Below are 12,826 nucleotides of genomic sequence, written 5' to 3' on the forward strand. Positions count from 1 at the left end.
TTGTAATTCTCAGGTCTTTATATATAGCTTGTTTGAATATGCAAAAGCAGTTTTTTGTTTTAGACTTGTTCTCTTTGAATTTTATGAAATATGCATATTTTTAAATGGTGCTAACTTAATGGAGAAATACGATGACATAATATTGATTTATACTGGTCATTACATGGTCGGATTTACTTCAACAGGGCTTTGGAGCCTACCTCTTAAGAATTATTTTGGCATGTAATGGCAAATAGTTAGTTTTAAAGCACCTGGGGCCTGTTACATTGGTGAGAAAGTGGTTAGGAATATAAAATGAAAATCGGAAGGATTTGGAGCCTCTTTTCTCTGTTCAAAAGATATTTTACACAACGCCTAATGCCAAACATTGGTTGTGGTCAATAGGACATTTGTCAGGCAGATATGACCAGTCAAGGATTAAATAAACATTACCAGGGGGGTTCAGGATCTCGAGCTAAATATTTTTAAGAAACATAGTGCAAATGTTTGGTCAGTAGAAATTGGTCACAAATGGAGCACTGATTTTCAAGTGTACTTTAGGATTCTGTCTGGGGTTTTTCCAGAATCTTTAGTGGCAACTGGTGTTTTTTTAAGCATACAAGACCAGTAAAACTGTTCCTCAGTCATTGATTACTGTATTGTAATTATACATTGTTTTTTCAGAGCAATTAAAGGGATGTCAGTTGGCCCTAATTTATTCCATTTAGACTTTGACTCTAGCACTTCGCTTAGGAAAGAATATCCGCCTTCTCGCAAGGGTACATTTTATAGCATGCCTCTTTATGCTGATGACACAGCTATTTTGGACTTTCCCCTGGCAGGTCTTCAACATGGCCTGCTATACACAAATTACTAGTTTGGGAATTGTCGTTTGAAATTAAATGTGATAAAAACAAAAATGATGTTGTTCAGGAAACCTTGTAGCTGGTTTTTAAATGAATATAGAGATGAGGAGGTAGTCTCGGTCAATCATTTTACGAAGACAGCTGGAAGGCCATCTTTAAGGTTTCAAGGGCTTTTTAAGATTTAATTTATTTTAAGTTTGGGGCATTCATATTGGACAAGTGCCCGGAGTTATATAAGGCAAAGGTCTGTTCCATGATTTTATATGGCAGCAAAATCTGGGGTTGTTCAAACGGTCATTTCCTGGAGGGGGTTGCAAAATAAATTCCTGTGCCAAGAGTACAGGTGCAAAGTAATTTGCTGTGCCATGTACAGGTGCTAAATAAAGTCCTGTTCCTCGCTCAAGGTACACCTGGTATCTCCTTATTAGCTAAATCAGAGGTGTTCAGATTGAACGTGTCGGCCAAGTTATGATTTTGTACCTATTTTTTGAAAACGCATCAGTGATTTTCTGCTAATCAGAAATTGAGTTTCAGTGTAAGCAAGATTTCAGACTCTTCTGCTAAAGAGAAATACTTGTGGTAGGGGGGGTCAGGATGGTGGGGATGTAGGGCACTTGCCATTTGGATAGTGGGGTGGGACGTAACTAAATTTGGCACATTAAGTGATTATAGCTCGTAAAGTAAGAACTTGTCCGATAAGGAGAGAGGCAGATGTCCAAAATACACATAAGCTGCCCTCTTCAGTTTTATATGAAGACTTCCGCACACATATTAGAAGGCAAGAAGACGTCTGTAAAATAGATTCCCCCGAATGCTGGAGGCTGATGCTAATAGGGCGTTAACAATTACCCACCTCTCAATGAATGAAGAATTTGTGCACGAGGAAGCACAAAGTATGCCTGCAAAATGGGAACCCATGAAGATTTGGTTAATTTTCTGTGTGGACATGCATGATAGCGATGTTTATATAATGTATTGTAATTATCAGGTCTTTATATATAGCTTGTTTGAATATGCAAAAGCAGTTTTTTGTTTTAGACTTGTTCTCTCTGAATTTTTTAAATGTTGCTAACTTAATGGAGAAATACGATGACATAATATTGATTTATGCTGGTCATTACATGGTCGGATTTACTTCAACAGGGCTCTGGAGCCTACCTCTTAAGAATTATTTTGGCATGTAATGGCAAATAGTTAATTTTAAAGCACCTGGGGCCTGTTACATTGGTGAAAAAGTGGTTAGGAATATAAAATGAAAATCGGAAGGATTTGGAGCCTCTTTTCTCTGTTCAAAAGATATTTTACACAACGCCTAATGCCAAACATTGGTTGTGGTCGGTAGACATTTGTCTGGCAGATATAACCAGTCAAGGATTAAATAAACATTACCAGGGGGGTTCAGGATCTCGAGCTAAATATTTTTAAGAAACGTAGTGCAAATGTTTGGTCAGTAAAAGTTGGTCACAAATGGAGCACTGATTTTCAAGTGTACTTTAGGATTCTGTCTGGGGTTTTTCCAGAATCTTTAGTGGCAAATGGTGTTTTTTTAAGCATACAAGACCAGTAAACCTGTTACTCAGTCATTGATCACTGTATTGTAATTATACATTGAATTTTCACAGCAATTAAAGGGATGTCAGTTGGCCCTAATGTATTCCATTTAGACTTTGACTCTAGCACTTCGCTTAGGAAAGAATATCCGCCTTCTCGCAAGGGTACATTTTATAGCATGCCTCTTTATGCCGATGACACAGCTATTTTGGACTTTCCCCTGGCAGGTCTTCAACATGGCCTGCTATACACAAATTACTAGTTTGGGAACTGTCGTTTGAAATTAAATGTGATAAAAACAAAAATGATTTTGTTGAGGAAACCTTGTAGCTGGTTTTTAAATGAATATAGAGTTGAGGAGGTAGTCTGGGTCAATCATTTTACGAAGACAGCTTTAAGGCCATCTTTAAGGTTTCAAGGGCTTTTTAAGATTTAATTTATTTTAAGTTTGGGGCATTCATATTGGACAAGTGCCCGGAGTTATATAAGGCAAAGGTCTGTTCCACGATTTTATATGGCAGCAAAATCTGGGGTTGTTTAAACGGTCATTTCCTGGAGGGGTTGCAAAATAATTTCCTGTGCCATGTACAGGTGCAAAATAAAATCCTTTTCCCCGCTCAAGGTACACTTGGTATCTCCTTATTAGCTAAATCAGATGTGTTCAGTTTGAAGGTGTTGGCCAAGTTAAGATTTTGTACTTATCAGTGATTTTCTGCTAATCATAAATTGAATTTCAGTGTAAGCAAGATTTCGGCCTCTCCTGCTAAATAGAAATTCTTGTGGTAAGGGGGGTCAGGATGGGGGGATGTAGGGCAATGCCCATTTGGATAGCAGGGTGGGACGTAACTAAATTTGGCACATTAAGTGATTATAGCTCTTAAAGTAAGAACTTGTCCGATAAGGAGAGAGGCAGATGTCCAAAATACACATAAGCTTCCCTCTTCAGTTTTATATGAAGACTTCCGCACACATATTAGAAGGCAAGAAGACGTCTGTGAAATAGATTCCCCCGAATGCTGGAGGCTGATGCTAATAGGGCGTTTACAATTACCCACCTCTCAATGAATGAAGAATTTGTGCACGAGGAAGCACAAAGTATGCCTGCAAAATGGGAACCCATGAAGATTTGGTTAATTTTCTGTGTGGACATGCATGATAGCTATGTTTATATAATGTATTGTAATTATCAGGTCTTTATATATAGCTTGTTTGAATATGCAAAAGCAGTGTTTCGTTTTAGACTTGTTCGCTCTGAATCTATGATTTATGATACATATTTTTAAATGTTGCTAACTTAATGCAGAAATACGATGACATAATATTGATTTATGCTGGTCATTACATGGTTGGATTTACAGATCACTTCAACAGGGCTTTGGAGCCTACCTCTTATGAATTATTTTGGCATGTAATGGCAAATAGTTAATTTTAAAGCACCTGGGGCCTGTTACATTGGTGAAAAAGTGGTTAGGAATATAAAATGAAAATCGGAAGGATTTGGAGCCTCTTTTCTCTGTTCAAAAGATATTTTACACAACGCCTAATGCCAAATATTGGTTGTGGTCAATAGGACATTTGTCAGGCAGATATGACCAGTCAAGGATTAAATAAATATTAACAAGGGGTTCAGGATCTCGAGATAAATATTTTTAAGAAACGTAGTGCAAATGTTTGGTCAGTAAAAGTTGGTCACAAATGGAGCACTGATTTTCAAGTGTACTTTAGGATTCTGTCTGGGGTTTTTCCAGAATCTTTAGTGGCAACTGGTGTTTTTTAAGCATACAAGACCAGTAAAACTGTTCCTCAGTCATTGATTACTGTATTGTAATTATACATTGTTTTTTCACAGCAATTAAAGGGATGTCAGTTGGCCCTAATGTATTCCATTTAGATTTTGACTCTAGCACTTCGCTTAGGAAAGAATATCCGCCTTCTCGCAAGGGTACATTTTATAGCATGCCTCTTTATGCCGATGACATAGCTATTTTGGATTTTCCCCTGGCAGGTCTTCAACATGGCCTGCTATACACAAATTGCTAGTTTGGGAACTGTCGTTTGAAATTAAATGTGATAAAAACAAAAATGATGTTGTTCAGGAAACCTTGTAGCTGGTTTTTAAATGAATATAGAGATGAGGAGGTAGTCTCGGTCAATCATTTTACGAAGACAGCTGGAAGGCCATCTTTAAGGTTTCAAGGGCTTTTTAAGATTTAATTTATTTTAAGTTTGGGGCATTCATATTGGACAAGTGCCCGGAGTTATATAAGGCAAACGTCTGTTCCACGATTTTATATGGCAGCAAAATCTGGGGTTGTTCAAACGGTCATTTCCTGGAGGGGGTTGCAAAATAAATTCCTGTGCCAAGAGTACAGGTGCAAAATAATTTGCTGTGCCATGTAGAGGTGCTAAATAAAGTCCTGTTCCTCGCTCAAGGTACACCTGGTATCTCCTTATTAGCTAAATCAGAGGTGTTCAGATTGAACGTGTCGGCCAAGTTATGATTTTGTACCTATTTTTTGAAAACGCATCAGTGATTTTCTGCTAATCAGAAATTGAGTTTCAGTGTAAGCAAGATTTCAGACTCTCCTGCTAAAGAGAAATACTTGTGGTACGGGGGGTCAGGATGGGGGGGATGTAGGGCACTTGCCATTTGGATAGTGGGGTGGGACGTAACTAAATTTGGCACATTAAGTGATTATAGCTCTTAAAGTAAGAACTTGTCCGATAAGGAGAGAGGCAGATGTCCAAAATACACATAAACTGCCCTCTTCAGTTTTATATGAAGACTTCCGCACACATATTAGAAGGCAAGAAGACGTCTGTGAAATAGATTCCCCCGAATGCTGGAGGCTGATGCTAATAGGGCGTTTACAATTACCCACCTCTCAAAGAATGAAGAATTTGTGCACGAGGAAGCACAAAGTATGCCTGCAAAATGGGAACCCATGAAGATTTGGTTAATTTTCTGTGTGGACATGCATGATAGCTATGTTTATATAATGTATTGTAATGATCAGGTCTTTATATATAGCTTGTTTGAATATGCAAAAGCAGTTTTTTGTTTTAGACTTTTTCTCTCTGAATTTTATGAAATATCCATTTTTTAAATGTTGCTAACTTAATGGAGAAATACAATGACATAATATTGATTTATGCTGGTCATTACATGGTCGGATTTACTTCAACAGGGCTTTGGAGCCTACCTCTTATGAATTATTTTGGCATGTAATGGCAAATAGTTAATTTTAAAGCACCTGGGGCCTGTTACATTGGTGAAAAAGTGGTTAGGAATATAAAATGAAAATCGGAAGGATTTGGAGCCTCTTTTCTCTGTACAAAAGATATTTTACACAACGCCTAATGCCAAACATTGGTTGTGGTCAATAGGACATTTGTCAGGCAGATATGACCAGTCAAGGATTAAATAAATATTAACAAGGGGTTCAGGATCTCGAGATAAATATTTTTAAGAAACTTAGTGCAAATGTTTGGTCAGTAAAAGTTGGTCACAAATGGAGCACTGATTTTCAAGTGTACTTTAGGATTCTGTCTGGGTGTTTTCCAGAATCTTTAGTGGCAACTGGTGTTTTTTTAAGCATACAAGACCAGTAAACCTGTTACTCAGTCATTGATCACTGTATTGTAATTATACATTGTATTTTCACAGCGATTAAAGGGATGTCAGTTGGCCCTAATTTATTCCATTTAGACTTTGATTCTAGCACTTCGCTTAGGAAATAATATCCGCCTTCTCGCAAGGGTACATTTTATAGCATGCCTCTTTATGCCGATGACACAGCTATTTTGGACTTTCCCCTGGCAGGTCTTCAACATGGCCTGCTATACACAAATTGCTAGTTTGGGAACTGTCGTTTGAAATTAAATGTGATAAAAACAAAAATGATTTTGTTGAGGAAACCTTGTAGCTGGTTTTTAAATGAATATAGAGTTGAGGAGGTAGTCTGGGTCAATCATTTTACGAAGACCGCTTTAAGGCCATCTTTAAGGTTTCAAGGGCTTTTTAAGATTTCATTTATTTTAAGTTTGGGGCATTCATAATGGACAAGTGCCCGGAGTTATATAAGGCAAAGGTCTGTTCCACGATTTTATATGGCAGCAAAATCTGGGGTTGTTTAAACGGTCATTTCCTGGAGGGGTTGCAAAATAATTTCCTGTGCCATGTACAGGTGCAAAATAAAATCCTTTTCCCCGCTCAAGGTACACTTGGTATCTCCTTATTAGCTAAATCAGATGTGTTCAGTTTGAAGCTGTTGGCCAAGTTAAGATTTTGTACTTATCAGTGATTTTCTGCTAATCAGAAATTGAGTTTCAGTGTAAGCAAGATTTCAGACTCTCCTGCTAAAGAGAAATACTTGTGGTAGGGGGGGTCAGGATGGTGGGGATGTAGGGCACTTGCCATTTGGATAGTGGGGTGGGACGTAACTAAATTTGGCACATTAAGTGATTATAGCTCGTAAAGTAAGAACTTGTCCGATAAGGAGAGAGGCAGATGTCCAAAATACACATAAGCTGCCCTCTTCAGTTTTATATGAAGACTTCCGCACACATATTAGAAGGCAAGAAGACGTCTGTGAAATAGATTCCCCCGAATGCTGGAGGCTGATGCTAATAGGGCGTTAACAATTACCCACCTCTCAATGAATGAAGAATTTGTGCACGAGGAAGCACAAAGTATGCCTGCAAAATGGGAACCCATGAAGATTTGGTTAATTTTCTGTGTGGACATGCATGATAGCGATGTTTATATAATGTATTGTAATTATCAGGTCTTTATATATAGCTTGTTTGAATATGCAAAAGCAGTTTTTTGTTTTAGACTTGTTCTCTCTGAATTTTTTAAATGTTGCTAACTTAATGGAGAAATACGATGACATAATATTGATTTATGCTGGTCATTACATGGTCGGATTTACTTCAACAGGGCTCTGGAGCCTACCTCTTAAGAATTATTTTGGCATGTAATGGCAAATAGTTAATTTTAAAGCACCTGGGGCCTGTTACATTGGTGAAAAAGTGGTTAGGAATATAAAATGAAAATCGGAAGGATTTGGAGCCTCTTTTCTCTGTTCAAAAGATATTTTACACAACGCCTAATGCCAAACATTGGTTGTGGTCGGTAGACATTTGTCTGGCAGATATAACCAGTCAAGGATTAAATAAACATTACCAGGGGGGTTCAGGATCTCGAGCTAAATATTTTTAAGAAACGTAGTGCAAATGTTTGGTCAGTAAAAGTTGGTCACAAATGGAGCACTGATTTTCAAGTGTACTTTAAGATTCTGTCTGGGGTTTTTCCAGAATCTTTAGTGGCAAATGGTGTTTTTTTAAGCATACAAGACCAGTAAACCTGTTACTCAGTCATTGATCACTGTATTGTAATTATACATTGAATTTTCACAGCAATTAAAGGGATGTCAGTTGGCCCTAATGTATTCCATTTAGACTTTGACTCTAGCACTTCGCTTAGGAAAGAATATCCGCCTTCTCGCAAGGGTACATTTTATAGCATGCCTCTTTATGCCGATGACACAGCTATTTTGGACTTTCCCCTGGCAGGTCTTCAACATGGCCTGCTATACACAAATTACTAGTTTGGGAACTGTCGTTTGAAATTAAATGTGATAAAAACAAAAATGATTTTGTTGAGGAAACCTTGTAGCTGGTTTTTAAATGAATATAGAGTTGAGGAGGTAGTCTGGGTCAATCATTTTACGAAGACAGCTTTAAGGCCATCTTTAAGGTTTCAAGGGCTTTTTAAGATTTAATTTATTTTCAGTTTGGGGCATTCATATTGGACAAGTGCCCGGAGTTATATAAGGCAAAGGTCTGTTCCACGATTTTATATGGCAGCAAAATCTGGGGTTGTTTAAACGGTCATTTCCTGGAGGGGTTGCAAAATAATTTCCTGTGCCATGTACAGGTGCAAAATAAAATCCTTTTCCCCGCTCAAGGTACACTTGGTATCTCCTTATTAGCTAAATCAGATGTGTTCAGTTTGAAGGTGTTGGCCAAGTTAAGATTTTGTACTTATCAGTGATTTTCTGCTAATCATAAATTGAATTTCAGTGTAAGCAAGATTTCGGCCTCTCCTGCTAAATAGAAATTCTTGTGGTAAGGGGGGTCAGGATGGGGGGATGTAGGGCAATGCCCATTTGGATAGCAGGGTGGGACGTAACTAAATTTGGCACATTAAGTGATTATAGCTCTTAAAGTAAGAACTTGTCCGATAAGGAGAGAGGCAGATGTCCAAAATACACATAAGCTTCCCTCTTCAGTTTTATATGAAGACTTCCGCACACATATTAGAAGGCAAGAAGACGTCTGTGAAATAGATTCCCCCGAATGCTGGAGGCTGATGCTAATAGGGCGTTTACAATTACCCACCTCTCAATGAATGAAGAATTTGTGCACGAGGAAGCACAAAGTATGCCTGCAAAATGGGAACCCATGAAGATTTGGTTAATTTTCTGTGTGGACATGCATGATAGCTATGTTTATATAATGTATTGTTATTATCAGGTCTTTATATATAGCTTGTTTGAATATGCAAAAGCAGTGTTTCGTTTTAGACTTGTTCGCTCTGAATCTATGATTTATGATACATATTTTTAAATGTTGCTAACTTAATGCAGAAATACGATGACATAATATTGATTTATGCTGGTCATTACATGGTCGGATTTACAGATCACTTCAACAGGGCTTTGGAGCCTACCTCTTATGAATTATTTTGGCATGTAATGGCAAATAGTTAATTTTAAAGCACCTGGGGCCTGTTACATTGGTGAAAAAGTGGTTAGGAATATAAAATGAAAATCGGAAGGATTTGGAGCCTCTTTTCTCTGTTCAAAAGATATTTTACACAACGCCTAATGCCAAATATTGGTTGTGGTCAATAGGACATTTGTCAGGCAGATATGACCAGTCAAGGATTAAATAAATATTAACAAGGGGTTCAGGATCTCGAGATAAATATTTTTAAGAAACGTAGTGCAAATGTTTGGTCAGTAAAAGTTGGTCACAAATGGAGCACTGATTTTCAAGTGTACTTTAGGATTCTGTCTGGGGTTTTTCCAGAATCTTTAGTGGCAACTGGTGTTTTTTAAGCATACAAGACCAGTAAAACTGTTCCTCAGTCATTGATTACTGTATTGTAATTATACATTGTTTTTTCACAGCAATTAAAGGGATGTCAGTTGGCCCTAATGTATTCCATTTAGATTTTGACTCTAGCACTTCGCTTAGGAAAGAATATCCGCCTTCTCGCAAGGGTACATTTTATAGCATGCCTCTTTATGCCGATGACATAGCTATTTTGGATTTTCCCCTGGCAGGTCTTCAACATGGCCTGCTATACACAAATTGCTAGTTTGGGAACTGTCGTTTGAAATTAAATGTGATAAAAACAAAAATGATGTTGTTCAGGAAACCTTGTAGCTGGTTTTTAAATGAATATAGAGATGAGGAGGTAGTCTCGGTCAATCATTTTACGAAGACAGCTGGAAGGCCATCTTTAAGGTTTCAAGGGCTTTTTAAGATTTAATTTATTTTAAGTTTGGGGCATTCATATTGGACAAGTGCCCGGAGTTATATAAGGCAAACGTCTGTTCCACGATTTTATATGGCAGCAAAATCTGGGGTTGTTCAAACGGTCATTTCCTGGAGGGGGTTGCAAAATAAATTCCTGTGCCAAGAGTACAGGTGCAAAATAATTTGCTGTGCCATGTAGAGGTGCTAAATAAAGTCCTGTTCCTCGCTCAAGGTACACCTGGTATCTCCTTATTAGCTAAATCAGAGGTGTTCAGATTGAACGTGTCGGCCAAGTTATGATTTTGTACCTATTTTTTGAAAACGCATCAGTGATTTTCTGCTAATCAGAAATTGAGTTTCAGTGTAAGCAAGATTTCAGACTCTCCTGCTAAAGAGAAATACTTGTGGTACGGGGGGTCAGGATGGGGGGGATGTAGGGCACTTGCCATTTGGATAGTGGGGTGGGACGTAACTAAATTTGGCACATTAAGTGATTATAGCTCTTAAAGTAAGAACTTGTCCGATAAGGAGAGAGGCAGATGTCCAAAATACACATAAACTGCCCTCTTCAGTTTTATATGAAGACTTCCGCACACATATTAGAAGGCAAGAAGACGTCTGTGAAATAGATTCCCCCGAATGCTGGAGGCTGATGCTAATAGGGCGTTTACAATTACCCACCTCTCAAAGAATGAAGAATTTGTGCACGAGGAAGCACAAAGTATGCCTGCAAAATGGGAACCCATGAAGATTTGGTTAATTTTCTGTGTGGACATGCATGATAGCTATGTTTATATAATGTATTGTAATGATCAGGTCTTTATATATAGCTTGTTTGAATATGCAAAAGCAGTTTTTTGTTTTAGACTTTTTCTCTCTGAATTTTATGAAATATCCATTTTTTAAATGTTGCTAACTTAATGGAGAAATACAATGACATAATATTGATTTATGCTGGTCATTACATGGTCGGATTTACTTCAACAGGGCTTTGGAGCCTACCTCTTATGAATTATTTTGGCATGTAATGGCAAATAGTTAATTTTAAAGCACCTGGGGCCTGTTACATTGGTGAAAAAGTGGTTAGGAATATAAAATGAAAATCGGAAGGATTTGGAGCCTCTTTTCTCTGTACAAAAGATATTTTACACAACGCCTAATGCCAAACATTGGTTGTGGTCAATAGGACATTTGTCAGGCAGATATGACCAGTCAAGGATTAAATAAATATTAACAAGGGGTTCAGGATCTCGAGATAAATATTTTTAAGAAACTTAGTGCAAATGTTTGGTCAGTAAAAGTTGGTCACAAATGGAGCACTGATTTTCAAGTGTACTTTAGGATTCTGTCTGGGTGTTTTCCAGAATCTTTAGTGGCAACTGGTGTTTTTTTAAGCATACAAGACCAGTAAACCTGTTACTCAGTCATTGATCACTGTATTGTAATTATACATTGTATTTTCACAGCGATTAAAGGGATGTCAGTTGGCCCTAATTTATTCCATTTAGACTTTGATTCTAGCACTTCGCTTAGGAAATAATATCCGCCTTCTCGCAAGGGTACATTTTATAGCATGCCTCTTTATGCCGATGACACAGCTATTTTGGACTTTCCCCTGGCAGGTCTTCAACATGGCCTGCTATACACAAATTGCTAGTTTGGGAACTGTCGTTTGAAATTAAATGTGATAAAAACAAAAATGATTTTGTTGAGGAAACCTTGTAGCTGGTTTTTAAATGAATATAGAGTTGAGGAGGTAGTCTGGGTCAATCATTTTACGAAGACCGCTTTAAGGCCATCTTTAAGGTTTCAAGGGCTTTTTAAGATTTCATTTATTTTAAGTTTGGGGCATTCATAATGGACAAGTGCCCGGAGTTATATAAGGCAAAGGTCTGTTCCACGATTTTATATGGCAGCAAAATCTGGGGTTGTTTAAACGGTCATTTCCTGGAGGGGTTGCAAAATAATTTCCTGTGCCATGTACAGGTGCAAAATAAAATCCTTTTCCCCGCTCAAGGTACACTTGGTATCTCCTTATTAGCTAAATCAGATGTGTTCAGTTTGAAGCTGTTGGCCAAGTTAAGATTTTGTACTTATCAGTGATTTTCTGCTAATCAGAAATTGAGTTTCAGTGTAAGCAAGATTTCAGACTCTCCTGCTAAAGAGAAATACTTGTGGTAGGGGGGGTCAGGATGGTGGGGATGTAGGGCACTTGCCATTTGGATAGTGGGGTGGGACGTAACTAAATTTGGCACATTAAGTGATTATAGCTCGTAAAGTAAGAACTTGTCCGATAAGGAGAGAGGCAGATGTCCAAAATACACATAAGCTGCCCTCTTCAGTTTTATATGAAGACTTCCGCACACATATTAGAAGGCAAGAAGACGTCTGTGAAATAGATTCCCCCGAATGCTGGAGGCTGATGCTAATAGGGCGTTAACAATTACCCACCTCTCAATGAATGAAGAATTTGTGCACGAGGAAGCACAAAGTATGCCTGCAAAATGGGAACCCATGAAGATTTGGTTAATTTTCTGTGTGGACATGCATGATAGCGATGTTTATATAATGTATTGTAATTATCAGGTCTTTATATATAGCTTGTTTGAATATGCAAAAGCAGTTTTTTGTTTTAGACTTGTTCTCTCTGAATTTTTTAAATGTTGCTAACTTAATGGAGAAATACGATGACATAATATTGATTTATGCTGGTCATTACATGGTCGGATTTACTTCAACAGGGCTCTGGAGCCTACCTCTTAAGAATTATTTTGGCATGTAATGGCAAATAGTTAATTTTAAAGCACCTGGGGCCTGTTACATTGGTGAAAAAGTGGTTAGGAATATAAAATGAAAATCGGAAGGATTTGGAGCCTCTT

The sequence above is a fragment of the Ambystoma mexicanum genome, unplaced genomic scaffold, assembly GCF_040938575.1.
Source record: "Ambystoma mexicanum isolate Mex_15411 unplaced genomic scaffold, UKY_AmexF1_1 Mex_scaf48, whole genome shotgun sequence".
NCBI lineage: Eukaryota > Metazoa > Chordata > Amphibia > Caudata > Ambystomatidae > Ambystoma > Ambystoma mexicanum.